At 42.7% G+C, this 27,271-nt stretch overlaps 1 pseudogene; it reads right to left on the bottom strand.

Moving 5' to 3' along the window:
- Window positions 1–1,086: 1,086 nt before the first annotated feature.
- Window positions 1,087–26,063, bottom strand: LOC124521198 (exocyst complex component 3-like; annotated as a pseudogene).
- Between the last annotated feature and the right edge of the window lie 1,208 nt (window positions 26,064–27,271).

Here is a 27,271-nt window from a genome sequence, read left to right as displayed (position 1 = left end):
AGGCTAGCATTCCAAGATCAAGATGTAGTATAGTCTGAATGTTTGTGTCTCCTCTGCCCTCCAAAACTCATATGTTGAAACCCTAACCCCTAAGGTGATGTATTAGGAAGTGGGGCCTTTGGGAGGTGTTAAGCCAGGAGGGTGGAGGCCTCATGATCGGGATTAGTGCTCTTAGAAAAGGTCCCAGAGAAATCCCTATCCTTTCCACCACATGAGGACACGAGAAGTCTGCTGCCCAGAAGAGGGCACCATGTTGCCACCCTAATCTTGGATTTCCAGCCTCCAATAGTACAAGAAATAAATTTCTGTTGTTTAGAATCCACCCAGTTCATGACATTTTTTTAATATATACAGCAGCAGAAACGGACTTAGGCTTGGTTTACTCTAAAGCCTCTCTCCTTGACTTGTACATGGCCCTCTTCTCCTCCTTGTATCTTACATAAATTTCCCCCTGTTTCCCTCTGTGCATGTCTGTGTCCTAATCTCCTATTCTTATAAGGACACTAAACTAATGACCTCATTTAATCTTACTTCCTTTTTGAAGACCCTATCTCTACATACAATCACATTCTGAAATACTGGGGTTAGAAATTCAACATAGAAGTTTAGGAGAGGACACAATTCAGTTCAGAAAATTCCCCAGTCCTTTCCCTCATTGTGTAGGTGGGGACACTGAGTCTTGGACAGGCTCAGGAGTTGACCTTGAGCATTTGGTAGAATCCAGGCCAAAGCCCAGGCTCCCCACTGGCCCACACCCATCCTCAAAGCCCCGGTCTTCAAGGGGGTCAAAGTCTAATAAAGAGTGACTGCCAGTGCACACTATAGAATGCCATCGTGTGTGTGATGCTGACATGGGTGAGACTTTGCCGCAAAGGGACCAGGCCACAGGTCCAAAGTGCTCCTGAAAGTTACAGTCACTGGGTCTCCTTGCTCCGTGGGGAGGCAGTATATACGATGAAAAAGAAAACTGGGCTGAAAAGCTGAATATCCATGTTCTGGATCAAAAACTCCCCTGCCATGGCACTTTCTGGAGACGGGCTGTTGAAGGTGGGAGTGGGAAGGAGTGCGGGGAGGGACAAGCAGGCCTCAGTCACCAGCCAGGGTGGCACATTCATACTCCAGGCTTGCTGACAGGTCCCTGATCCTGCAGCCTGATTTCAGGAACTTGTTCTTGGCTTTCGCTTTTCTCAGGGTAATGAGCTTCAGCCTCACGCTTGCTAACACTAACAAATGAGGCCAATCGCAGCTCGGCTGTGCATCACCTTTCAATAGTGGGTTGACAAGGAGAACAATGCGTTTGTTTGCGGCTGTAGAGTCTTCAGGGAGGATCTGTCATCATTGTGGTGAGTGTCAAAGGGGTTTCAGGCTTCCCGAGACTGTCAGAATAGAACAGAGAAGGAAGGCGAGTTGGAACCTGCTGACATTTCTCGGGTGAAACTCGCAGCCACCTTTTCCTCTTCTGAGTTTCAACAGGAATAAACTTTGTTCTAGTCAAAGAGGCTTTTAATTATAACAATTGCACACTGCCAATTAGTGGTTGGTTTGTTGTTTTTTTTTTTTTTCTCCTGAAGGGTAGCTACCCTATACAACGTGTACACATTCATGGCTCCATGAGGAAGGGTAGCTGCCTTCCATATACAGAAGTATACATTAATACCTAAGTAGAGCAATTGTTCTCACCTTGATGCATCTGTTGATATCTTCTGGGCTAGAGATGGTCCTGTGCCTCTTGGAAGATTCATTCTGGCCATTTGGAAGGCAATAAGCAGAACGGCATGCCTACTACCAAGCCTCTGGTGCAGCTGCCCTTCTATTGGCCGGATGGCCAGGTGGAAGAAACGGCAGGGGTCTCAATTATTAGGAAACTTGCCCTGAAGCTCTGGACATAACCCACTGACATGAAGGATCCTCAGCATTTTTCAGAGGACAGGAACTTGACGGCATCTGCAGAACTGTACAGAGCACCCGAGGCAGGGACCTCCTCAGGTGACATTCCAGCCTCCAGTAGGTTATCTATTGGGCAACCCCCAGAGGGAGGCACGGGGAGCACTATTTACAGTGAAGTCCCTGCTCAGAGGGCCTCTGTCTCCCTGTGATGCTCTGAGGCAACTGTGATATTATTCGTGAGTTGGGTACATTATGTCACGGTTCCTGCTTTCAGATGCCATTTCTGCCAGCTTCCTATATGACCTACTTTTTTTGCAAGACCATTAATTTGAGTGTCTCACAATTCCTATCCAGTTGGATGTGACAGCACCTGCTTATCACTGAGGGATGCATTTTAAAAAGATGGAAATCGAGAGAAAACACAAAAGATGCTTTGAAGTCATTTAAATTAATCCCACACTTTCTCTCCCATCTACCTTTATGAGGTCACCGTTCAAAACAAGTTGGGGTTTTTTTTTTTTGTCCTTCTAAATTTGATGGAAAGAAACTTCAGCATCCATCGAGAAGAGATGCTGCACTATGGAAAGGAGAAGAAAAATTACTGGGATGATCTCTAGGCAAGCATTTCTAAAAACTAAAGAGGAAGAGAAGTAATTTTGATGATCCAACTCCCGCATTAGGTGCAGGGTCCTCTTGGGGGGCACTTGACCTGCCTTGCACAATTCAATCTAGAGACTGTTTATCCTGCAGAGGAGCCTTAACAACCAAAGCTGTCGTGGTTCCCTTAGTCTGAGGGTGAGATTGTCCAAATTTTGTCTCTCCTGACAAAAGAGCAGCATTCAAAATCCCTCTCTTTTTCCTCCCTCCAGTTCACCAAAGACAGGGCTACCTCCGAAGCACTTTATGTTTCAACAGTCATAAAGTCCAAAACTTCTCACCTCAAGCAACTGAGGCACTGGCTAAAGGTCCTTTGTCTGTTCTTTATTTTCTTGAAGGAGCATTCCTTTAGGAAGTCAGGGGATGGGCTCTGCCACCAATTCACGATCATGAAGGTATTAAATAACTCAGTTTTTAAGGATGTTCTCAACACAAAATTTCCATCAATTCCCCCCTCTGACTCGTGCAATTTAACCCCATTTTTCACTCAGTTCCAATCCCAATCCATTAAGTTGCCCAGGCGGTGTGCCCTCACAAGTCCCCTTTGTTTTGTGTGCCCCTCCTTTTTGACATGTCCTATCTTTTCCCCTGTAGTATTTAGGAACACTAAACACATCTGTCTTCTCGGACGATCAGCTCACTGGTCACTGGCAGCTGCCAGCTCTGCCGAACATGTCTTTGATGGAAGGGCTTCGGGACTGACCCTGTGGAGATGTGGTGTCGGAGGCGCAGGGGCTGGTGTTGCTCGTGCTCTTCACCGTCGACCTTCATCCGTTCTGTCCTCCAAACAGCAGCAACGTCTTTCTCCACCTCAGGATCACCACGTTTCCTCTCACTAATGAAAACTGACTGGGAAAAGATTTTGTAAGCTCTCTGAGACCGTAGGATGACAAGTGCCTTGGTGGTGCCGTTTGAGGGCCGTCGTTGTTTTTGAGGAGAGAAATGCCCTTGCAAAAGAGTCCAGGCATAGGAATGAGATAGGAAAGCATGACGACCCGAAGATGGACGCACAGCTTGTTAGGATTTACGTCTTCTCTGGGCCCCCACTTACCTTCGACAGATGAAAGTAAAACAAGGGAGGGCTCCAGTTACAGGAAATTCCTGATCAACAGCTTGGAGAGGACTTCTGAAGGATGTCTCCATTGCCTTTTGGGACTGCTGCCTTCCTGTGTGTCTGAATGGCCACAGGCCTGGTGAGCCTCAACCCCAGCAACTTTTTTTTTTTTTTTAATTTTTTTTTTCAACGTTTATTTATTTTTGGGACAGAGAGAGACAGAGTATGAACGGGGGAGGGGCAGAGAGAGAGGGAGACACAGAATCGGAAACAGGCTCCAGGCTCTGAGCCATCAGCCCAGAGCCCGACGCGGGGCTCGAACTCACGGACCGCGAGATCGTGACCTGGCTGAAGTCGGACGCTTAACCGACTGCGCCACCCAGGCGCCCCAACCCCAGCAACTTTTAAAGGAACCTGAAACTTCTTGCTCTCAGGGTTGGGTGGTTGCTTCTGGGAGGGGTGGATAAACTGATTTCCATGCTGTGACTCTAAAGTGAAGCTTTATAGGGGCACCTAGTTTTGTAGGGGCGCAGTTGGTTAAGTGTCTGATTCTTGGTTTCAGCTCAGGTCATGATCTCATGGTTCGTGAGATGGAGCCCCAAGTCAGGCTCTACCCTGACAGTGTGGAGCCTCCTTGGGAATCTATCTCTCTCCCCCTTCTCTCTGCCCCTTCCTTGTGCGCTCTCTCTTTTTCTCTCTCAAAATAAATAAATAAACATTCAGAAAGTGAAGCTATATTCTTCTAAAGAAAACCTTTATAGTATTTTGCTAAGTGATGACTCTTTTTATGTTTCCAAAGTAAAGGAGTTTGGCCGAGAAATCCTATAGAATAGGGGTTGGAAAACTTTTCTAGAAAGGCCTAGACAGTAACTAATTTAGGCTTCCAGGCCACAGAGTCTCTGTCACAACTACTCAGCTCTGCCATTATAGCCCAAAAGCAACCATAGATTACACGTAGATGAATGAGTGTGACTATATTCCAAAATACCCTTCACTTATGGACACTCGCAGTTGAACTTCATAAAGTTTCCATAGGTCATAATGTATTCTTCTTTAGATATTTTAAAACCATTTTCAACTGTAAAAACCATTCCTTGCTCATTGCCCTTAAAAAAATTAGGCAGCCGACCAGGTTTAGCCCATGGGCCATAGTTTGCCCAGCCCTGCTATAGAAGAAAGCCATTTGCTGTGGAAATCTGTGTCTCCAAGCACTGGGGGCTTACACTAGCCCTGGTCCTGACAGCCAAATTACGGTGTCTCTTCAAATCTGTGCAACTAAATAAATGAGGGCAGGCCCCTCTTACCATCTAGAATGCGATGTGCGTACATTGGTGTTATTTCACGTATCAGATCCCTGCACGGAAAACACTGTCATGCCATTAATAATCTTCCGAGGAACACCTTGAAACTTGACTCTCGGAGGGCACGTTGCAAATGGGCTCTAATGGCTTTTATTTCTCATTCTTGTCACCTCAGATCTAATCAGCTGTTTTGTCATTTTTAATTCCCATTTGGCGGGATTCCCCCACTTCCCTGGCCTTGTAGGTAGATGCTCAGAGGAAAATGGGGCCCTGGGCCTCTGAGGGCTTGGGGGACACAACAGGGAGATGGGTGTGTGAGTAGATGGTGACCTTCGATCCTTGGCTGAATCAGGAGGACCAGGAAGAAACCCAAATCCCGGGATGATCTCCAGTCCTGCCCTCCACCTCTCTTCTTTGGTTCACTCATGTCCTGAAAGTGCTTTCTCTGGGGGGAGAGATCTCCCACTCCTCCATTAGGAATGAAGCTCAGAACTTATTGGCTGGGAAGAAGATGGCGCTCTGAACTGGAGGGCTCTCAAATGTGTGGCTCTTTCTTACACAAAGCAACTGAGCTGTGGTCCAGTTCCCCCGAAACAGAAACATACACCCCCATCTAGCCTTGAGACAACAAAGAGCCACCTTAGACCATGACTCTACCTCCCTTGGAAGGCAGCAAGGCGTTGTGAATAATGAAAAGGAATCCATTCGATAAAAATAAAATTGCAATTAAATATATAACAATTAAAATCACTCAACCAACCAATCAATCAATCAATCAATAAATCGAAGAAGAGCTAAGTCGTTTCTAGTGTTTGCATGATGTTAAGCATCTTACTAGTATTAACAGCTCATTTATTCCTTATTGTAACTCAAGAATGTTACTGTTTTCATTTTGTAGGTCAGAAAAGGAAGCCCAGAAAGCAAGCCGTTCCTCCCAGTCCACGGTTGGAAAGTAGCAGAGCAGTTTACAAATGCAAATATATCCTGCTTCTGAGTCCGAGTCCGTAATTATAAACACCCACCCACGAGGTGGCTGTGCATCTTTGCCAAACCAAGTCACCTCTCTGAGCCTCAGTCCTCTCAGCTCTGAAGTGAAGCTTAAGACCATAAAATCTCTAACCTCACTTTCAAATCAAAATTCGGATTCCATTATTTTCAGCGTTCCCCTTTCAGGAGGGGAAAAAGTAAACAAATAAATTCATATGGTAACTTCATTTAAAAAACAAGAACTAAATTTCCAGGGTGTATCTTTGAGTCAGTATTTACTCAGTACAATCTCCTATACCTTTTCTTTTCCTTTTTCTTTTTCTTTGTTTAGTTTATTTTGAGAGAAAGAGTGAGTGGGGGAGGGGCAGAGAGAAAGGGAATGAGAGAGAATCCCATGGAGGCTCCAATGCGGGGCTCAAACCCACGAACTGGGAGATCATGACCTTAGAGTCGGTCATTTAACCGATTGAGCCACCCCGGGTGCCCCAATACCTTCTTTATATAAACCTATGGTACAATTAGTACTCACTCTTTCCTAGACTTGGGGAGGAGACAAAATGGGGGTCTCCTCAGATCTTTGCTTGCAAGAAGCTTATAAACTGTCTCGAAGGTAGACATAAATCAGAGCATAGAGTTTTTCAATCAAAAATTCAAGATCCTGAATTATTTAAAAAAGCATTATGCTTATTACACTATATTTATTAACACAGAAAAATAGTTGATAGCAAGGTTTTACACCAAGGATTGAAGCCTTAGGCACTTTGGAGTTTAGCAGAAACTTGTTTAATTCATCGTTTCAATAAGGAGTATTTCTGTTTAATTCCGAAACCTAAGTAGCCAATTAACTAAAACTCCCATTCCTGGGGTGTTCCAATATTGAGTGTCAGAGACAGACGAAAGGATCAGGGCTGGGGTGATAAAATCCAAAGCCCTCCTCTGAATACTTGCTGAACAAAAGATTGGAGCAATTTTTTTCCAACCAATTAAACCCAGAAATCCAGATCTGTCCCAGTGGAGGCATGGGGGACATGAGGACAGTGAGATCCCTAAATCCAACCCAGTGATGCTATAGCCGATTGGCTCACAGGGAGAAAGCATCACCAACCTCCCTGTAGGGTATAAGCTGTGGCATTAAAAAATAGTCAAGAGTATCTGGCAGAAAGGCAGCCCTCCTCCTTCCTCCTTCCCTTCTCTGTCTTACGGGCCCTAGCAAGAGTGACCTGATACCAACTTCATTTATACGCCTCATTTTGGTCTTTCAAATATTGATTTTCAAAATATTCTTCAGGAGAAAGCCACTCGGGGACCTTTACGCTGGGGTTCACAAATGACGCATGCCCAGATGCGTTTATTGCAGGATGGAAATAATAGACTTTTCCCTCTCCTCCTTTCTCTCCACCTAAGTATCTCTTTATTCATTACTTTAATTACCTAATCGTAAATTTCTTTAGGGGGTTACTTAGAAAGAAAATTAGCATCAAAGCTTGGCAGTAAATTCTGGGGCTTTTGGAGACAGTCCAAGCTGTTTCACCTGTGATTAATTAGATGGGTTTTTTTTTTTTTCTTTTTCCCTTTAAGTGCCAGAAGGCTGTTGAGGTCTTTAAGCAGTTACATGACTGCTGGCAGTGCTGCAATTATGATGGATGCACGCGTCTGGAGTCTGGGGCTGCAGCCCAGCATATATCGGGATGTGTGCGCACGCGTGCATGCGTGTGCGCGCGTGTGTGTAGGAGAGAGACAGAGACAGGGACAGAGACGGGGACAGACTTGGAAAGCACAAGTTCAGGAAAACTCCAAGGGTTTAAAACACACAATGAGGTGCTTCTTTAATACTCTTGCAAGTGCAAGTCTAGAAGCTCCTGGCCAGGATCTCCTATCAAAATACCTTGGCGATTCCAGTAATGTTGGCTTAGCAGGCCCCTTCCTCCCCATTAGTCACTGAAGTCCTCTGTGGGTCTTTGCATAAGCTCTTTTATGGCATGCACTAAGGAATGCACATTTTCAGCAATCCTTTTGCTATATATAAAGCAGAGCAGTCACACCTGTTTTAACATTTTGCCCTGGTGAAAATCAAGACGGGGAGAATGCTGTCTCTTTGGGTAATTCGTTGGGTATAAAATGATCCCCAAACACTGGCATAAAGTCAAAGCTACATCTTGGTGTATTTGGAAAAAAGTTAATACTTCCAGTCACAATGAATATGCTATCAAGGATGCGACAGAGAAATGTGGTGACTGTTTTATTACAAGTACCAGATTATCATTTTTTTCCTTTATTCTCTGGGTGACTGAGGGAGTGAAAGAGCCATCTGACTCCGTCAAGGTAGCAGAAAGTTTAAAGCTTTTGCCACTTTTTGCTGAAGTGTCTGTGTAAACTTAGAAAACTCCTAAGCTCCCAGAATTGAGATCAATGTCATCTAACATATATCGCTCCATCTGCCTATAATGTCCACCACAGTATTTAAACAGCAAATTCATATCTGGTACTAACTTGCCCTCCAAGGGCTGACAGGCATGTTAGCCACATGGGCAGGTTACAGAGATTCCTGCCTGGAGCAGGGGTCTGCCGGCTCTTCCCGTAAAGAGCCGGAGGGTAAATGCTTTAGGCTTGCGGGACATTAGGTCTCTGTTGCAACCGCTCGGCCCTGTCGTCGGGTGAAAGCAGAATAATCAAGAGGCAAATGAATGGACGCCCTGTGTTCCAATAAAACGTGTTGGCTGACCCCTGGCCTACAGCTTCTCAGACTTTAACGGGCCTACAGAACACCTGGGCATCTTGTTACAACACAGATTTCAGTCCAGCCGGTCGGGAGCGGGCCCGCGATCTGCATCCCTAACACCTGACCGAATGGCAGTGATGCCGCTGGTCTGCAGACCTCACTTTGAGCGGCAGTCCTCCAGTGTCTCCCTGAAATGCATCCAGGCTATTTCCAACAACACAGGCTCTGAGAACGGAGACGGGCGTTTAGTTCATTAGGAATATTGCTGTAGGAGTAGTATTAGGTTTATACCCTTCAGTCCATGCGCTTCTGAGAGTCTTCTGGCACGCACCCCTCGGGAGAGCCCCGGTTTTCCTCTCCTGAATGCTATCTTCCTTCTTTTTCACCTTTAAGATTGGTCGTTAAGGTCTTGCATTCCTAAGCGGACAGATGGCTCCGGCTGTGGTGCAGATGTACACGCAGTTCATCATGGTCATTTATACCGTCTCTGCCGCCCAACTGCCAGCACCTTCCCAGCCTCAGCATGGAGGGCTCTAATGGCCGAGCAGAGGGCCCTCTGGCCCCCGCCTAATTGGCTGCAATGCAAGAGCTAATGTAGGTTGAGAGACCAATTAACTGGGCTTGTTTCTACCAACAGTGCATCTGAACATCAATTATGCTAAACACCACGCTATATTAAGACATTTCCCTGCCACTATCATTTGCTACGGGACACCTCCGAGCAGCGCAGAGAGGAGTTGCCTCTTACTGCCTGTCTGAAGGGTTTCTCTCCATCAGTGCAGGGGAGCACAGCTTTAGAACCAGAAAAACCACAACTCAGGGACATATCTGACACTAATTGTTTACCTTCTCTGGGCGTCAGTTTCTAGACTATGGGGATTTAGGTCCAAGAAGCCAGAGAACAGGATGGGTGAGAGATCATGGTAATCCTGTATGACCCACTGATCCCCTCAAGAAATAGAAGACATTACACACTGGGATGCTCAAAGGATACTTCCCCTAGAACTGGTAAAAAACGAATAACTGGAAGCTGTTAGGAGGAGGAAGTGATACTTTCTTCTATAGGTTTAGTTAGGTTTGCATTCCATTCCTCCTCCGTCATTTCATTGCGAGCTTCTCCCTTGGAATGACCTTCTTCACTCACTTTCACATCGACACTTTGGTCTTGAAGCAGCCCAGTTCATTTCAATTCATCCTGATTGTGCAGCTCCTGTATACTGAAAATGCTGAGGCCCGCCCAAATTTATGACCCAGCGGAGTTTACAGTTCAGTTGGGAATATTGGGCTAATGCCGATAAGTACTCATTTACTCATTCACCCGTGAACAAATATTTGTTAATCACCCATTATACTTCAGGCACTCTGCTAGGCTACAAGTACTGTTCCTCCTCCGTCTAGGTTTATTGCAACATGGAAAGGCAGGTGATCAAATGAGCAACAGTGACGTGGTGTGAGATGTGCTATTATGTCTGCCAGAGTGCAGATGCTCTGGAGGCACAAACTGCACCAAAAACAAACAAAAACTCTGGAATGTAATTATACCTCTGTATTAAAGCATTAAAGTGTAATGTATGCTTAAAATCCCCCATTCCCCACAGTGCTTATTCCGAACAAGAGAAAACAGAATATTAGGTACAAGCTCCCTCAAGTTCCAGCAATCGGAAAGCTATGTTTGCATTTATTCTTGAACCCATCCTTCTGGTCTTGCAGGAAGAGATGTTATGTCTCTCATTAAGGTCCTTCCTTCCACCTGTGCTCTTGCCCGACCCTCCTGTCTCAGCTGGGACCTTCCTGCATCTGGGACTCCCTTCCTCCTTCCCAGATCGGTGACTTCATCTCAATTGGTCCCTTCTGTGTAGTGTAAAATTATGATCAAGTCTGTTGTCTATCTTAAAAATAAAGTCCTCCCTTGATCCTGCATCTCCTTGCCCTTTCTTACCTCCCAAGCCCAGAATGCTTGCTTCTTCGCTTGTTTTCTATTATTTCCATCCTCTTCTCCCTTGTTCTTCAAACACCTGCGGTCTGGCTTCCTCTGTCCCTGCATGCCCAGACGCTGTTGTGGCAAAAGGCTCTAACAATCTTCCCAGCTAAACCTGATACATTCTTCATTTGATGTCATATTTCTTTATCTTGACCCCAAATTTCACATTAATGACCATCCAGTTCTCTCTTCCTTCTTTGCTTCTGTCCTCTCTCCACTACTCCACTGACCAATCTCGCTCCTGTCCTCTGTTGACTCTTACTTCACTGTGTGTAGTGTTAAATGTTGTGTTTTCCATTTGTGTTTATTCCTTGGGCCTCTTCTCACTTCATACTGTCCCTAAATGGCCCCTGATCACCCCTGTCACCTGACACCATCTGCTGACTGTCAAAACGCATTCTGATCAACTCTGCTCCTCTGAGCTTCGGCCCCCTCTACCTGCCTCCCAGGCATCTCTGCTGGTTCTAAACATAAGTCATCGGTTTTCCACCAAAGTCTGTCTTAGTGAATGGTGAGATCGTGTGCAACCTGGATATTGTCGTCTACTCTTCTTTTTCTCATCCCGACACCCAATCGATCGATAAGTCCTGCCGACTCCGTTTCTCTACGATTTATTCGTTATATCTGTCCTCGCTTCTCCTATTCACTGCTCCTGCCTTAGTTCAGGTCTCATCATCTTTTATATGGACAAAGGCAATTAGATTACCATCGGATTCTTTTGCCTCTGATGTTATCTCTGATTTTATACCCTTTCAGTCTACCCAACACACTGTGGTCAGGGTTACCTTTCTAAGATACAAATATGATTGAAAATAAAAACACACACAAAACCTTCTGTGGCTGGCCACTGCCGGAAGCAGTTGTCAAACTATACAGGGGAGGTTCGGCTGAGACATTTGAGCAAGGCTCTATGATAGGGGATAGGGGGGTAATTAAGGACTTTGAAATCCAGGCTCCCACGTTCTGCTCCTTGCACCTCATCCAGCATTGTGCTGGCAAGTGTTTAACAACCAGCCCTCAAACGGTAAAAACAAAAACCCCTATTTGCAGAGTTTGATGATTCCCATGGTGCAAGTACTCCCACTATGGCCGGTTTCAAGCTACGAACATCCCTGGAGCTGGGAAGAAATGTTCACCACTACATTTCACAAGACCACAGCTCTTGTTTCCTTCCCACACTCTATGGTGGGGAGCAAGTGAAAATGCTTCCCTGCCCATGTCTGGCCCATTGTGGGGGAGGCCTCTGACAAGCCTCACCTGGAATCAGCTGAGCCCCAGATGGGCCCGGGCCTTGCTACAGACTGTGCTGGACCTCAGAGAGGAGCAATGGCATGCAGAAACCAAATGCAAACTGACGAGATGCCCAGACTCCGTAAACAGAAGGTGAGGTGGAGCTGATGTCCACAGCAATGCCATGCAGCTGCTCATGGGAATGCCCACTTCTCAACATGGAGGACGGGGGGACTGGATAAAGGGATGCCCTTGCTCATGGACTGGCTCACCACATGCTGACGCCCTGCAGCTGGCCTGCCTGAAAGCCACCCTCCCAGATGGCACTGCCTCTGTTCCCCAAAGCAGCACACATGGAACTTTTTTGTAACTGTGACCGAATGGATTACTCCTTTCTGCGCAAGAATCTATGTCGTTGTCAACATCAAAAACTTCCCTGCTCTGCTCTGGCAGCACCTGCCTTTTAGATTGGGTGCCTTCTGAACAACTCACACAAAGCATTTAAACCTGTCTGACTTCAAAAGTAAGGTAAGACAAGCCACGCTGAGCAGTATCGCACACACCTAATATGATTATTTCTCCTCTTCCTGGAGATAATAGAATTATGCAAAAGCCGCCCTGACCCAGTAACGGTTTGCTCTTCAGAATCAAATCTCTGCTTTCCCCAAACTCACGACTCCTCCCCTTGACCCCCATCCCTGCTTGCTTTCTACTCCTTTGGCATTGCAGCACGTGTCTGTGCAGCACACGTCTGCGCACTATCTTGCAAATCCAAGAGTGTCTCCCTGGCAAAGTACAGCAAACTAATGAAAGATGTGGCCAGATTTATCTAGTCGGTAAATGATGAAGGAAAACCATCCACCTCCGTCTATTAATTCATTCTGAAATGTTAATTATCTCCGGTGTGACTTACTCCGCTCAGCCACGTTTCATTTAACGAGTGAGCCTTTTTACAACTTTCTCAGGATTCCTCCAGTTCTTACTGTCCTCACGTTGTCTGAATCCTGGGAGGGGCATGTTCTGCCACTGGGCACGAGTAACAGTTGATTGATAGACAGCAAAATAGAGCCCTTGGAGGGAAGATCCAGAACAAAGCAGCCTCCAAACACCAACCAGCTCCAGGCACGGGGCCTGCACTTTACTTATGGACACTGTCCCAGAGAGAATATGCCTATACCTCACAAGCACCTTGTCAGGGAGTCATTATTAGCAACCTCTCTTGGGTCAAAAAATGTTCTGAGAGTTAGGCCACTTCTCCAAATTCATGCCAGACAAATCAGCAGAGCCAGACCTGGAGACTGGCCTCTCTACCTTTAAAACCAGATTCTTTTCTTCATCCTACATTTCACACATAACTGGTGCTTAGACTTTCTTTCCCCCCAGGAGGAAGACAACGTTTGCCTAACGAGGGTTTATGAGGTTGTTTTGTTTGGTGGGTTATTAAGAGGCAAGAGTAAGATGAGAATGCAGTGAGAAGGGCATCTGGGAAATGCTGGAGTGACTTAAGAAAGTGGTAGGTTCTCTTAACTGTGGAGCTTTTAGTAATCTACTCTAAATGCATGGATTACAAAAGGACACACTTCTTGAAGACATTTATTTATTTATTTATAATGTTTATTTTTGAGAGAGAGACAGAGAGAGACAGAGAGAGACAGAGCATGAGCAGGGGAGGGGCAGAGAGAGAGGGGGACACAGAATCTGACACAGGTTCCAGGCTCTGAGCTGTCAGCGCAGAGCCCGACGTGGGGCTCCACCTCACCAGCCGTGTGATCATGGCCTGAGCTGAAGTGGGACGTTTAACTGACTGAGCCACCCAGGCGCCCCCAGAAGAACATTTTTAAAAAAACAATTCTTTCCAGACTTCTTGGGGTATGAACTTCAAGCAGCGAGTTACGAAGACTTCCTCTGAGCCTCAGGTTAGAAGCCCATGTGTGCAGATGCCCAGACCCAGAACATCTTTGGCAGCAACAAAACAATGAGTTTCTGTTCTTCTGAACTGCTTTTGCTCATGCCTTTAGTGGTATCAAACTTCAGGACATATGTTCCCACAACAAATTATAAATTCATTTGTGAATGAAGTGAGATTTTTGTAAAGCTAGGGAAAGCTATTCCTTTGGTATGAAATCTCATGTTTATTATTAATTTCTCCATCTAATATCCATTCAGCACCTAATGTGTATGAACCGCTAGTCTAAGTGTTGAAAACAAAGCAGTGAATGGGGCAATGAGTCTTTTAAAAAGATCTCACTTAAAACAAATTTACTTCAAATAAGATCTCTTAGGAGGCCAGGAAACATTGTGAAGTGAGGACCTAGGTGGTGGCAACAGGGGGGCAATGAGTAGATGAAACCAAGACATGTTTTAGAGGTAGAAGTGACAGAACTTGCTGATGGATTGGATATAGATTGGAGGAAAGGAGAGGTGAGGATAAGGCCTTCCTCATTTGGCCTGAGCAACTGGGTACATGTGGGTGGAGTGAACTGAGTTGCAGTCCCATGCAAAAAGAAAGGACTGGGGCCAAGGGAATGGTAGAATCAGTAGTTTTCTCTTGGCCATATTAAAGTTCACATACTATCAGACATCCTCGTGTTGAAATTAATAGATGCATGGGACTCAAGACATACAGATGGGTTGAAGATACAAATTTTAAAGTTGTCAAGATCTTTAAAGTTAGAGACTTGAATGAGGTTACTAGGGAAGGTAATAAACATAGGGAAGATGAAGCAGCTTAGGTTTGAGTGCTGCAACTTTCCTACACGAAGGAGTAGATAATGGGACCTATTCAATATGCCTGGAAGGAGTGACCAGTGGAAAAGGCAGAAAGCCCAGGGAGTGAGGTGTCATAAAAGTGAAGAAGGGGTTTTCAGAAGACAATGATAATCTATGTAAAATGATGCTGAGAGATCTTATGAAATGAAACAGGAAGTTAGCCCCTCTACTGAATAACATGCGGGTCACTTGGGACCTTGAGAAGAATTGTTTCTAGGGTGTCATCTGGCAGGAAGGCCAACTGGAATGAGTTGAAATGACTGGGAGTAAGGAAATAAGTCAAACAACTGGCAATTACTTTGACGGAAAAAATTATGAGGACTCTCAAAAAAATCTCAGCCACATGATGAAATAAATATCCCATATGTCATCTGGAAAGTGATAGAGACTTCTAGAGAAGCCTCTCAAAAAAAAAAAAAAAAAAAAAAAAAGAACCGGTCTAGTGTTTAACAGTTAACAGACTGGAAAGTTTTGTTCTAAATGAATGGCAAGTACCTTAGATTTCTTAGAACCAGAGCTGATATGTGGCTAGTATGTACTTGTCTGGCGATACTGTTTGCTACAATACTTCCATGGTGGTTGGTAAACAGTCATTACCTTAAGTAACCCCGTTCCCCTTCCACCATACCAAGTGACCCAGCCTTCTAGACCTATTCAAAATATAATAATGATGTAACCACTGGCAATGTCTGTGATCAAGGGCCCTGCTCCCTCTATGTAGACAACATCCGATATGATTTTTGGTGTCTGTAATCTACATTTTTTAGATAACATTACTGCTTAGATCCATGATTTCAAATGCCAGTAGCAATACTAAGTATTGATAATTTTGTAGAGACAAGTCTGTTTCAGTGTATGTTACCTTCTGAATGTCTCTCAGTGGAGACTTTTACATCAAATCTCTAACTACACAGGCCCCGTTAGGAGTCAGAGTTTCTTCTTCTGCCCCAGATCAAGCCTCTGGTCCCTTCAGGAAACTCCAGGGCTTATTGGGCATGTGTTTTCTAGCTTTACAATAGAAGTGAAACTTATGGCAAGGCCAAGAAGCCAGGACAACAAAAATTCAAAATAATAGAACAGTTCTTGCTGTGGTGGAAGACAGCCAGATATAGGGTGCCATGAACTTAGCCTCTTCCTAGCTGCAAAGGCACTAGTTTGCTCCTCCCATATCAATTCCACTCAAGTCATGGTGGAGAGACCAATAACCTGGAACACACAGCAATGTGAGAATTATATATGTACAGAGCTATAGATGCAAATAAACAACCTTATGGCATAAGCTGTATGTGCTCCCTTTACATAGTCAGTATTCAATCTGACTTGTGAAGTCACTAAGCCACTATCTGTGCTACAAAAGCCTTCTATAAGAAGGTCCATGTAGATGCCAAGAGTGTTTTTTTCTTTCCTAGTCTCTCAAACTGTCACTCCTCATAATGCCAGATAGTTTTGAAATTCACAGATAACTGAATTCACTGGCCTCCACCTACACCATCCCTGTGTCATACTTTCACCTGACCCCTCCATAGCACTGCTTTTGGCCAGAGTCTATCAGAGCTACTCATGAAAACAACTCATTTGCTTTTTAGCCAAAATAAACTATAACTCTTGCTTCTGTCATTACAGTTGATAGGTGTTCCTGAAGGGCCCTTTCACCACAAAAACCAATATACCTTGCATAGGAACTATGCGTTGAGGCATTGCTGGCTGCATAAGAGATAGAGGAGTTCTCCACCAACCACACCTTAAAACAGAGACACAAACATACAAATAAAAATCTATATGTTACATTCAGGAATGCAGCAGATTGTTGAGACCAAATACTGGACATCCTGCATGGATGCAATTGACCTAAATAGATGACTGTTACAAAGGTGCTATCAGGAGGTAGAAAGCTGAGCTTGGAATTATGCACTAATTGTGGTGTGTGTGTGTGTGTGTGTGTGTGTGTGTGTGTGTATGTGTGTGTGTTGGGAGAGAAGAGCGGTTGATAGGATTGAAGTGATTCCAGTCAGTGGTGCTTTCTAAATACTGGAAACGTTAGAAACAAATTCTTTCTCGAAGAAAGTTTCACAATTAGATCCAAATGATTCCACAGACTAAGATCAATAATAAGCTTGAATGAAATGTCAGCAACACCAGAGAATTCAGGTGATGATGAAAGTAGCAGAAACAAAAAACAAAAATTAGATTTCTAAGGACTAAAACATTGACAAAACATTGTCAGGCATTGTATGTATAAAATGCTAACCTAAAATTAAAGGATACAACCACAAATATGCACATTAAAAAGGATACTATCAAAATTAAATGCACAGAATTGAAAAAGAATACAACTATAATGTGTAGAAATCAAACATTAATAGCTGGATTTTTAAAAGTCTGAGTAGAAGAATTAAATAGAGTTTATTAATAGGTGAAGAGACAATTAGTAAAGTGAAAAATACAGTCAAAGAACTACTCAGGGTACTGCATAGAATGAACAAAATGAAAGACACATTATAATATATAGAAGTCATGTCTTAGTGTAAGGGCCAGAAATAGATAATAACAGGGAAGAAGGGTAATATCTAAAGAAACAATGGCTAATTGCACCAAGAAGCATAAAATACCTAGGAATCAATCTAACCAAAGATGTAAAGGATCTGTATGCTGAAAACTACAGAAAGCTTATGAAGGTAATTGAAGAAGATTTAAAGAAATGGAAAGACATTCCCTGCTCATGGATTGGAAAAATAAATATTGTTAAAATGTCAATACTACCCAAAGCTATCTACACATTCAATGCAATCCCAATCAAAATTGCACCAGCATTCTTCTCGAAACTAGAACAAGCAATCCTAAAATTCATATGGAACCACAAAAGGCCCCGAATAGCCAAAGGAATTTTGAAGAAGAAGACCAAAGCAGGAGGCATCATAATCCCAGACTTTAGCCTCTACTACAAAGCTGTCATCATCAAGACAGCATGGTATTGGCACAAAAACAGACACACAGACCAATGGAATAGAATAGAAACCCCAGAACTAGACCCACAAACGTATGGCCAACTCATCTTTGGCAAAGCAGGAAAGAATATCCAATGGAAAAAAGACAGCCTCTTTAACAAATGGTGCTGGGAGAACTGGACAGCAACATGCAGAAGGTTGAAACTAGACTACTTTCTCACACCATTTACAAAAATAAACTCAAAATGGATAAAGGACCTAAATGTGAGACAGGAAACCATCAAAACCTTAGAGGAGAAAGCAGGAAAAGACCTCTCTGACCTCAGCCGTAGCAATCTCTTACTCGACACATCCCCAAAGGCAAGGGAATTAAAAGCAAAAGTGAATTACTGGGACCTTATGAAGATAAAAAGCTTCTGCACAGCAAAGGAAACAACCAACAAAACTAAAAGGCAACCAACGGAATGGGAAAAGATATTTGCAAATGACATATCGGACAAAGGGCTAGTATCTAAAATCTATAAAGAGCTCACCAAACTCCACACCCGAAAAACAAATAACCCAGTGAAGAAATGGGCAGAAAACATGAATAGACACTTCTCTAAAGAAGACATCCAGATGGCCAACAGGCACATGAAAAGATGTTCAGCGTCGCTCCTTATCAGGGAAATACAAATCAAAACCACACTCAGGTATCACCTCATGCCAGTCAGAGTGGCCAAAATGAACAAATCAGGAGACTATAGATGCTGGAGAGGATGTGGAGAAACGGGAACCCTCTTGCACTGTTGGTGGGAATGCAAATTGGTGCAGCCCCTCTGGAAAGCAGTGTGGAGGTTCCTCAGAAAATTAAAAATAGACCTACCCTATGACCCAGCAATAGCACTGCTAGGAATTTATCCAAGGGATACAGGAGTACTGATACATAGGGGCACTTGTACCCCAATGTTCATAGCAGCACTCTCAACAATAGCCAAATTATGGAAAGAGCCTAAATGTCCATCAACTGATGAATGGATAAAGAAATTGTGGTTTATTGGGGCGCCTGGGTGGCGCAGTCGGTTAAGCCTCCGACTTCAGCCAGGTCACGATCTCGCGGTCTGTGAGTTCGAGCCCCGCATCGGGCTCTGGGCTGATGGCTCAGAGCCTGGAGCCTGTTTCCGATTCTGTGTCTCCCTCTCTCTCTGCCCCTCCCCCGTTCATGCTCTGTCTCTCTCTGTCCCAAAAATAAATAAACGTTGAAAAAAAAATTTAAAAAAAAAAAAAAAAAAAAAGAAATTGTGGTTTATATACACAATGGAATACTACGTGGCAATGAGAAAAAATGAAATATGGCCTTTTGTAGCAACGTGGATGGAACTGGAGAGTGTGATGCTAAGTGAAATAAGCCATACAGAGAAAGACAGATACCATATGGTTTCACTCTTATGTGGATCCTGAGAAACTTAACAGGAACCCATGGGGGAGGGGAAGGAAAAAAAAAAAAAAGAGGTTAGAGTGGGAGAGAGCCAAAGCATAAGAGACTGTTAAAAACTGAGAACAAACTGAGGGTTGATGGGGGGTGGGAGGGAGGGGAGGGTGGGTGATGGGTATTGAGGAGGGCACCTTTTGGGATGAGCACTGGGTGTTGTATGGAAACCAATTTGTCAATAAATTTCATATATATAAAAAAAATAAAGAAACAATGGCTATAAATTTCCTATTATAAACAAAACTCTCACTAGAACAATGCATTCTAGGCAAAATAAGTAAAAAGCAATTCACATCTGGGGCTACAATAGGATAAACAAAGACAAATAAAAGGTCTTAAGAAAGACATCAAGAGCAGATATTTGGAATTACATCACACTCCTTAATAATAACAGTGTAAGCCAGAAGACAATGGAATAATAACTTCAAAGTATTTAGAGAAAATAACTTTCAACAAAGAATTTTATACCTAAGAAAGTTTTTTCCATAATGAAGATGAGATATAGATATTTAAAGAGACATAAAAACTTTGAGAGCTTATCACCATATACTTGCTAAAAGAATTTCTTAAGGTATACATGTAGAACAAGAAAAACGATTATGGAAGAACATTTTGAAATGCAAGATGATGTGGTACGGATAACCTAGATAAAATAGATAAATTCCTAGAAACGTATAACTAAGACTAAGTCAAAGAAATAGAAAATGCGAACAGACCTAAAACTGGTGGGGAGATTTAATTAGTAATCAAAAAAATTCCAACAAAGAAAAGTGCAGGGCCAGATGGCTTCACTGATAAATTCTACCAGCAACAACGAAGAAACAAAAAACGAACAACGACTACAAAAACCGCCCAGAAAACCCTAAAAACCAAAATGACAAAAACAAAACAAAACCAACAAAACAACTCCAAAACAACAACAACAACAACAACAACAACAACAAAAACAAAAACTAAAGGCAAAAGAAAGAAAAAAGAATTAGTGTCAATACTTCTCAATCTCTTCCAAAGAACTGAAGAGGACAGAACACTTCCAAACTTGTTTTTTGGGGCCAGTATTACCTTGATACCAAAGGCAGACTTAAAGACACTGCAAGAAAAGAAAACTTTAGACCAACATCTCCAGTGAACATAGATGAAAAAATCCTCAACGAAATACTAGCAAGCCAAATTCAGCAGCACATTAAAAGCATCATACACCATGACTAAGTGGATTTATCTTGGGATGCAAGGATGGTTTAGCATACACAAATCGATTAATGTGATATACCACATTAACAGAATAAAAGATTAAAACCACATGATCCTTTCATTAGATGCAGAAAAAGCATTTGACAAAATTCAACATCCTTTCATGATAAAAACTGTCAAAACGAACAAGGAATAGAAGAAAATTACCTAACTGTAATGAAAGCTATATATGCAAGGTCCATAGCATACATCATACTCTATGGTGAAAAACTGAGAGTTTTCAGGAAAGCTCAGGAAAAGGCAAAGATGCTCATTCTCACTTTCTATTCAACATAGTACTGGAAGTGCTAGCCAGAACAACTAGACAGGTAAAAGAAAGAAAAGACATCCAAATTAGAAATAAAGTTATCTTTGTTTGCAGATGAAATGATCTGACATGTAGAAAAGCCTGTTGGAACTAATAATAAAATCAGTAAAGTTGTGGGATACAAAATCAACATGTGAAAGTCAGTTGCATTTCTATACACTAACAATGAACAGCCTGAACAGGAAGTTAAGAAAACAAACTAATTAATGATAGCATCAGAAACAGTAAAATACCTCGGAATAAGTCTAACCTAAGAGATGAAAGATCTGTAGGCTGAAGGCTACAAAACAGTGTGAAAGGTTGAAATCTTTTCTTGAGATCAGGAAAAGACAAGAGAGCCTATTCTCACCACTCCTATTCAACATAGTACTGGAAGTCCTAGCTATATCACATGGGCAAACCAAAGAAATAAAAGGCATCCAAATAAGAAAAAGAAGAAATAAAACTGACCCTGTATGTAGACAACATGACCTGATATATAAAAATCCCTAGGGGCGCCTGGGTGGCGCAGTCGGTTAAGCGGCGACTTCAGCCAGGTCACGATCTCGCGGTCCGTGAGTTCGAGCCCCGCGTCAGGCTCTGGGCTGATGGCTCAGAGCCTGGAGCCTGTTTCCGATTCTGTGTCTCCCTCTCTCTCTGCCCCTCCCCCGTTCATGCTCTGTCTCTCTCTGTCCCAAAAATAAATAAACGTTGAAAAAAAAAAATTTAAAAATCCCTAAAGACTCCACTAAAAAACTATTGGAGCTAATAAATGCAGTAAAATCGCAGGTTATAAAATCAACATGGAAAAAATCAGCTGCATTTCTTTACACCAACAATTTAACATCTGAAAGAGAAATGAAGAAAAAATCCCACTTACAATAGCCTCAAAAAATGGACTGAAAACTATAAGCCATTGATGAAAGAAATTGCAGAAGACATGAATAAATGAGAAGATATTCCATATTCATGAATAGAAATAATTAATACTGTTAAAATTTCCATGCCATCTAAAGGTCCTTATCAGAATTCCAATGGCATTTTTTACAGAGGTAGAAGAAACAATCCTAGCATTTGTATGGAACCATAAAAGGATGTAGATTAGGGGCGCCTGGGTGGCGCAGTCGGTTAAGCGTCCGATTTCAGCCAGGTCACGATCTCGCGGTCCGGGAGTTCGAGCCCCGTGTCGGGCTCTGGGCTGATGGCTGGGAGCCTGGAGCCTGCTTCCGATTCTGTGTCTCCTTCTCTCTCTGCCCCTCCCCCCTTCATGCTCTGTCTCTCTCTGTCTCAAAAATAAATAAACGTTGAAAAAAAAAAAAAGGATGTAGATTAGTGCAGCCACTATGGAAAACAGTTTGGAAGTTCCCCAAAATAGATAAATTCTATTTAAACATAGAATACCATATGATTCAGCAATCCCAATTCTGGATATATAGCCAAAGGAAATGAAATCACTATCTTATTAGTGATTAGGGATTAGTGGAGAGATATTTGCACTTCCCCTTGTTTGCTGCATCATTTTATGAGAGCCAAGACATGGAAACAACCTAAATGCCCATCGACAGATGAGTGGATAAGTAAAATGTGGTACACATATACAATGGAATCTTGTTTGGTCATAAGAAAGAAGGAAATCCTGCCATTTGTAACAACATATATGAGGGCATTATGCTAAGTGAAATAAGTTCGGCAAAGACAAATACTGGACGACCTCACTATTATGCAGAAACTTAAAAAAAATCATAAAAACAAGGAGTGAATTGGTGGTTGCCAGGGGCTGTGGGATGGGGGAAATGGGTGATTGTGGTCACCGGGTACAAACTTCCAGAATAAGTAAGTTCTGGGGATCTAATGTACACTATGGTGACTTTAGTTAAACATAGCGTAACATACAGGTGAAAGTTGCTGAGAGAGCATGAGAGAGTATTAAATATTCCCACACACAAAAAAGAAGGTAACTCTGTAAGGTGATGCATGTGTTAATTAACCTTATTATGGTAATCATGTTGCAATACATACGTACATCAATATATATATATGTATATATATGCACACATATACTTTAAACTCATACAATTTTATATATCAAATATATCTCAATAAAGTTGGGAAAGAAGTTATTCTTAAAATCTCTAAATATCTCCATTTATATGGAAGCTTATTTCACTATTTTTTTAGTTAAACTTTAATTCTGGACATGAAGAGGCTATTTACTAGGGTGACTATATTCTGGGAAAAAGGAAATACTCAGGCCTACCAAAAATGCCATTGTGGCCCATAGTGGAGGCTTACTATGATCAGGTAATGGATTCTTGAGCCCAACTCTCAACAGGCCTAGTTAGTAACTTGATTCAACCTGTGCTTTTCTCTCCCCACAGTTCCTTTATACATGGTTGGAACAGACAAACTGAGAATAGGCAAGATCCACACATTGGCACTCTAGAACCCATGGAGGTGAGTGTCATTAAGGCAGAAAGCACTAAGTGGAAACCTCTGGAAATTCCCCTCATTACCAAGATAGTAAACTAAGAATAATACCTCATCCCTTAGTGAACTGTAGAAACTAATACCACAATAAAAGACTGGAACAAGGTAGGGGTGGTGATGTATGTTATATTCCCACTTAACCCAATGGGGGACTTTGTAGCCAATTTCATCAGTACCTCCTAACTCTCTACTAACTGATTTTCCAGGTCACTAATTTTACCTTCTTTCTTACCCAAACATCTGTTAAACCCATCTTTTACATACAATTTTACTTCGTATACTTCTTAAATAATTTTTGACAGATCATCATTTTCTGGTAACTTTCTCCATCTTGTCACCCAATTTTTCTTGTGTGTTTGTGTGTGTAAACATTTTTATAGAAATTCAAATATTCTTTGTTTTCCAATAATATTCATTGACATAAAAAATATCATAATATAATAATAGTAAATGGTAGAAGTTAATATAAAAGATTATAGATACAGTTTAATACCAATTTTGACATTATTTGGGGATTGTTTCTTATTAGCACATATACATGGCTGGCTTTTCTTTCCTTGTCTTTTTCATTTCTCTGAATGACTTCAGACTCTTTTATTAAGCAGAAGAGTTTTTAGAAGTCTTACATGAAAAAATGAGCAAAGGCCAAGAGGTGAATGCAGGCAGGGCCTCTTTCCCCTCCACATATATTTTCACCACTGTGATAAACAATCAACCACAAGTCATTTCACATCAGAATCTTGCCTCATAAAGATGTTTACAACAAAAATGAGAATGCTTGAAGAACAGAAGAGTACTTGTTCTTCAAGAAACCATGTCCCTGGGCACTTCACAAATATGCTTACCAGAGACAGGTACAAGGGACTAAAACATCTAATGTGACCCCTGGAGAGTCACTTTTGCTTTAATATATTTCTGAGGGTGGGGATGATGAGTGCAAACAATGTACATAAAGCTAAAAACCAAAGGTTAGTGGGAGAGAGCCAAAGCATAAGAGACTGTTAAAAACTGAGAACAAACTGAGGGTTGATGGGGGGTGGGAGGGAGGGGAGGGTGGGTGATGGGTATTGAGGAGGGCACCTTTTGGGATGAGCACTGGGTGTTGTATGGAAACCAATTTGTCAATAAATTTCATATATATATAAAAAAAAACAAAAAAAAACAAAAAAAAACAAAGGTTACTTGAAAAGCATTGCCATGTTCTACCAGCAACTGTGATTTCCTTGAAGATGGGCATGTGGTTTGGATTCACCTGCATCGGATTCTGTTCCAGGGTCTTGAGATGGCCTGCTTCATGTCCTGCCAGGTCAGTGTCCCCTCACTCTACCAGCAGCATGCTGACCTGGTCATCTGTGAAATCTGGGTGTTGCTAACCAGTCGAGACATCCAAATGAAGCAGAGAAGGGTCACTGAGCTTAATAACTTCTGCAGTGGCTATGATGGTGTCACCGTACTCACCTGTATCTTTACCATATCCAGAAGCCACGTCCCCAAACAGGAAGTGGAACTGCCCAGCCTCCCTGACCACCCTCTTGGCACCCTCCCTACGCTCCCTGATGCTCCAGAATGTGATGCGCTTCGGCATGATGGCCCACGGGGATCCCACTTGTCATCCTCCTCTTTTTACATGGCTTTTAATTTTTGGAAAAATCATTGAGATATTCTTCCACAGTGAGACAGATGATATTCACAGTGTTTGAACCTAACAGACACTTCTTTACCATCAGTTCACTGAGATGTTGTTCTAAATCCAGGAAGACCTCCCGAAGCAGGCTCCTGCAGCCCTCCTTTGCAATGGTGTCTGAATTCCACCCATGTTTGGTTGGCTCAGAGATCTGCCCTCTTGCACTTCATTCTTTGAAATACTTCCTTTTAAAACCAACTATAAATTCTTTAAAGCTCTGACAGTAGTTGTTCATGGCTCTCATAAACTGAACATAGTGTAGGCACTGCTGACTTCTCAGCCGTTCTCGATACAACTGAACTTCATCTTTGGATTTACTTAAAAATGAATCCATTTGCTAAAGGCACAGACTAGTTTGTGTAACAAACTTTTATTTTCAAGTCTTCACTTATCTGAGCGAATCTGTTCAAACATCTGGAAGCACCTGGTGGTACCCACTTTGGTCAGCTTCAGGATCAGTCTCTTTTATGTAGTCTTCTTGTCTGTTTCTAGTGCTTTTTGCAGCCAGGTAATAATGTCTGAAGTGAGAGGTGACATGTACCTGTGGAGCAGCTCAGAGACCACGTTTGGAGAAAGTAAAGGTTCCAGGGCATTGACATCTACTTCGGGGCCAGCTCCATATTCTCCATCACCTCTGTGCTTGTGTAGGTATTTGAGACCCATGTCAACAAGGCTCTTGCTCTCATTTGCTTCTAGGTCTTCTGACTTGAGCTCCTGCATCCATGTTCTCAGGGTCTGGTTGTACACGTTCAGATGGCTTCCGAAAATCTCACACTGGGGAGGGAAACACTCAACCATTAGGTTTGTGGCAATGATGGGTCATCCAGGACATACTTCCTTATGATTTCCAGATGGCAGATGAACCACGTCTTTTTGGACTCCCTGGGGTCTTCCTGTGTGTCCTCAATTCTAGCAGTCAAGTTTCCATCCAAGTTTCCAATTTCTCCTTGCAATTCTTGGGCCTCTAGGGAGATATAAAGCTAGTTTGCCTTTTTTGGTCAGATACACATTGGTCAATTTTTCTTCCTTTTGATAATCCTGACGACTGAGACCAGCAAGTGGGGTCACAGGAGATGATGACCAGCAAATTCTGCAGCACCATCAACATCTGCCTGACCAGCTCATCTGAGAGCCCCTGCATGCTCCCAAAGTAGCCATGGGTGAAGGTCATGTTGTGCAGGTTCCCACAATCTGGGGGCCTGAGATGTTCTTGAGGGTCTCTGAATACTTCATGTCCTTGAGTGGCACTGAGGCTCTGTTTCCAGTCTTTGCTGACATTGGCAAAGGACTTCTGGATGTGTTTGACATCGTTCCATGCCTTGTGGAGCTGGTTCAGGCCTGTACAGCACCCCATCCAACCACAAATAGATAGTGTCCTTCCATCTGGCCTCTGTGGAGGCCTTTTTCTGGGCCTCTTTTCTGCTATCGTGCTCCACTTTGTCCAGCTGGTTCTGGGCACTGAAGCATCCCAGCATCCCTTTGGACTGCTTTAATAGCTTCCTGATCTGTCTCATTGGTGGTTATAAACCAGGTGAAATCCCTGTACCTGTCACACTAGAGTTACCCATCCTCACTGCCCCCAGCGAGGAAGAAGCATCACCCATTTTCTTGGACCCCATGTAAGTGTCACCCAATTTCTTGGACATATTAATCACAGTTACTTTAAAGTATGTCTTCTCCATTCTATCTAGATCATCTGTATTTTGTCTCCATTACCTGTTTCTTTTCTTTGGGTTTTTGGTCATTTGAGTCTCTGTATTGTCATTCATGGTAATAATTTAGATTATTATTTATTTCTTGAAGGTAGAAAAGGAATAAAAGAGACTATCAGTGTTGCCATATCTCAGCAACTAGAAGGAAGCAAGGCTCGGGAGCCTATCTGGAGGCTAATTTGGGTTGCTAGAAAAAAGCATAAATTAAGGCAGAGATAAGACTGACTCTAATCATTTTTATAGAGTGCTAGATACTGTGTAGAAACTCTGAATAATACTAACTTCCAGCAGAGAGGGTTTATTTATTTTTTACTTACAGGTAGTTACAATAGGGATTGGTCACCTTGATGTAATCAGGGAAGGAGAGGCACTGAAGCTGACTTCAGGCTTTATGAGAACTATTCTATTTCTAGTTTGAAGTAATCCTAAAGTAGGACCTTTCAAGAACGTCAGCTGAAAGCAAAGGTTGTTTTTCCAGCCCATCCTCTTGCCAGGCCTTGAATGCCAATTTTCCCCTCCCCAGCAGAATTCTCAATTTCTCTGAAAAAATAATCTGGAAATTTTTTTTTCAGTAGATCAGTATACTGATCAGTATATGCTCTCCAATTTTCTTTAATTATCTGGATTGCTTAGTGATTCCCGCCGAGTAAAAAAAGAAGGAGGTCCATAATCAAGCTTTGAGTAATGCTAATACCTAATTGTGTTGTATAAAAGGCAAGCTGGAGGTACCGTGAGAATGCATATTCAAAAAAGCAAAAGGAAAATTAGAAGATTGTCTTATCACGAAAGTCAAGGGAAGACAGTTTCAGGAGGGAGGGAGAAAAGTGTGATTAACTGTTCTAATTCTCTA

The sequence above is a fragment of the Lynx rufus genome, unplaced genomic scaffold, assembly GCF_022079265.1.
Source record: "Lynx rufus isolate CCGP_SWC_20201006 ecotype Redwood Valley unplaced genomic scaffold, mLynRuf1.p SCAF_3, whole genome shotgun sequence".
Taxonomy (NCBI): domain Eukaryota; kingdom Metazoa; phylum Chordata; class Mammalia; order Carnivora; family Felidae; genus Lynx; species Lynx rufus.
Note: the sequence above shows the minus strand (reverse complement) of the source record. Positions and strands in the feature narration are given on the sequence as shown.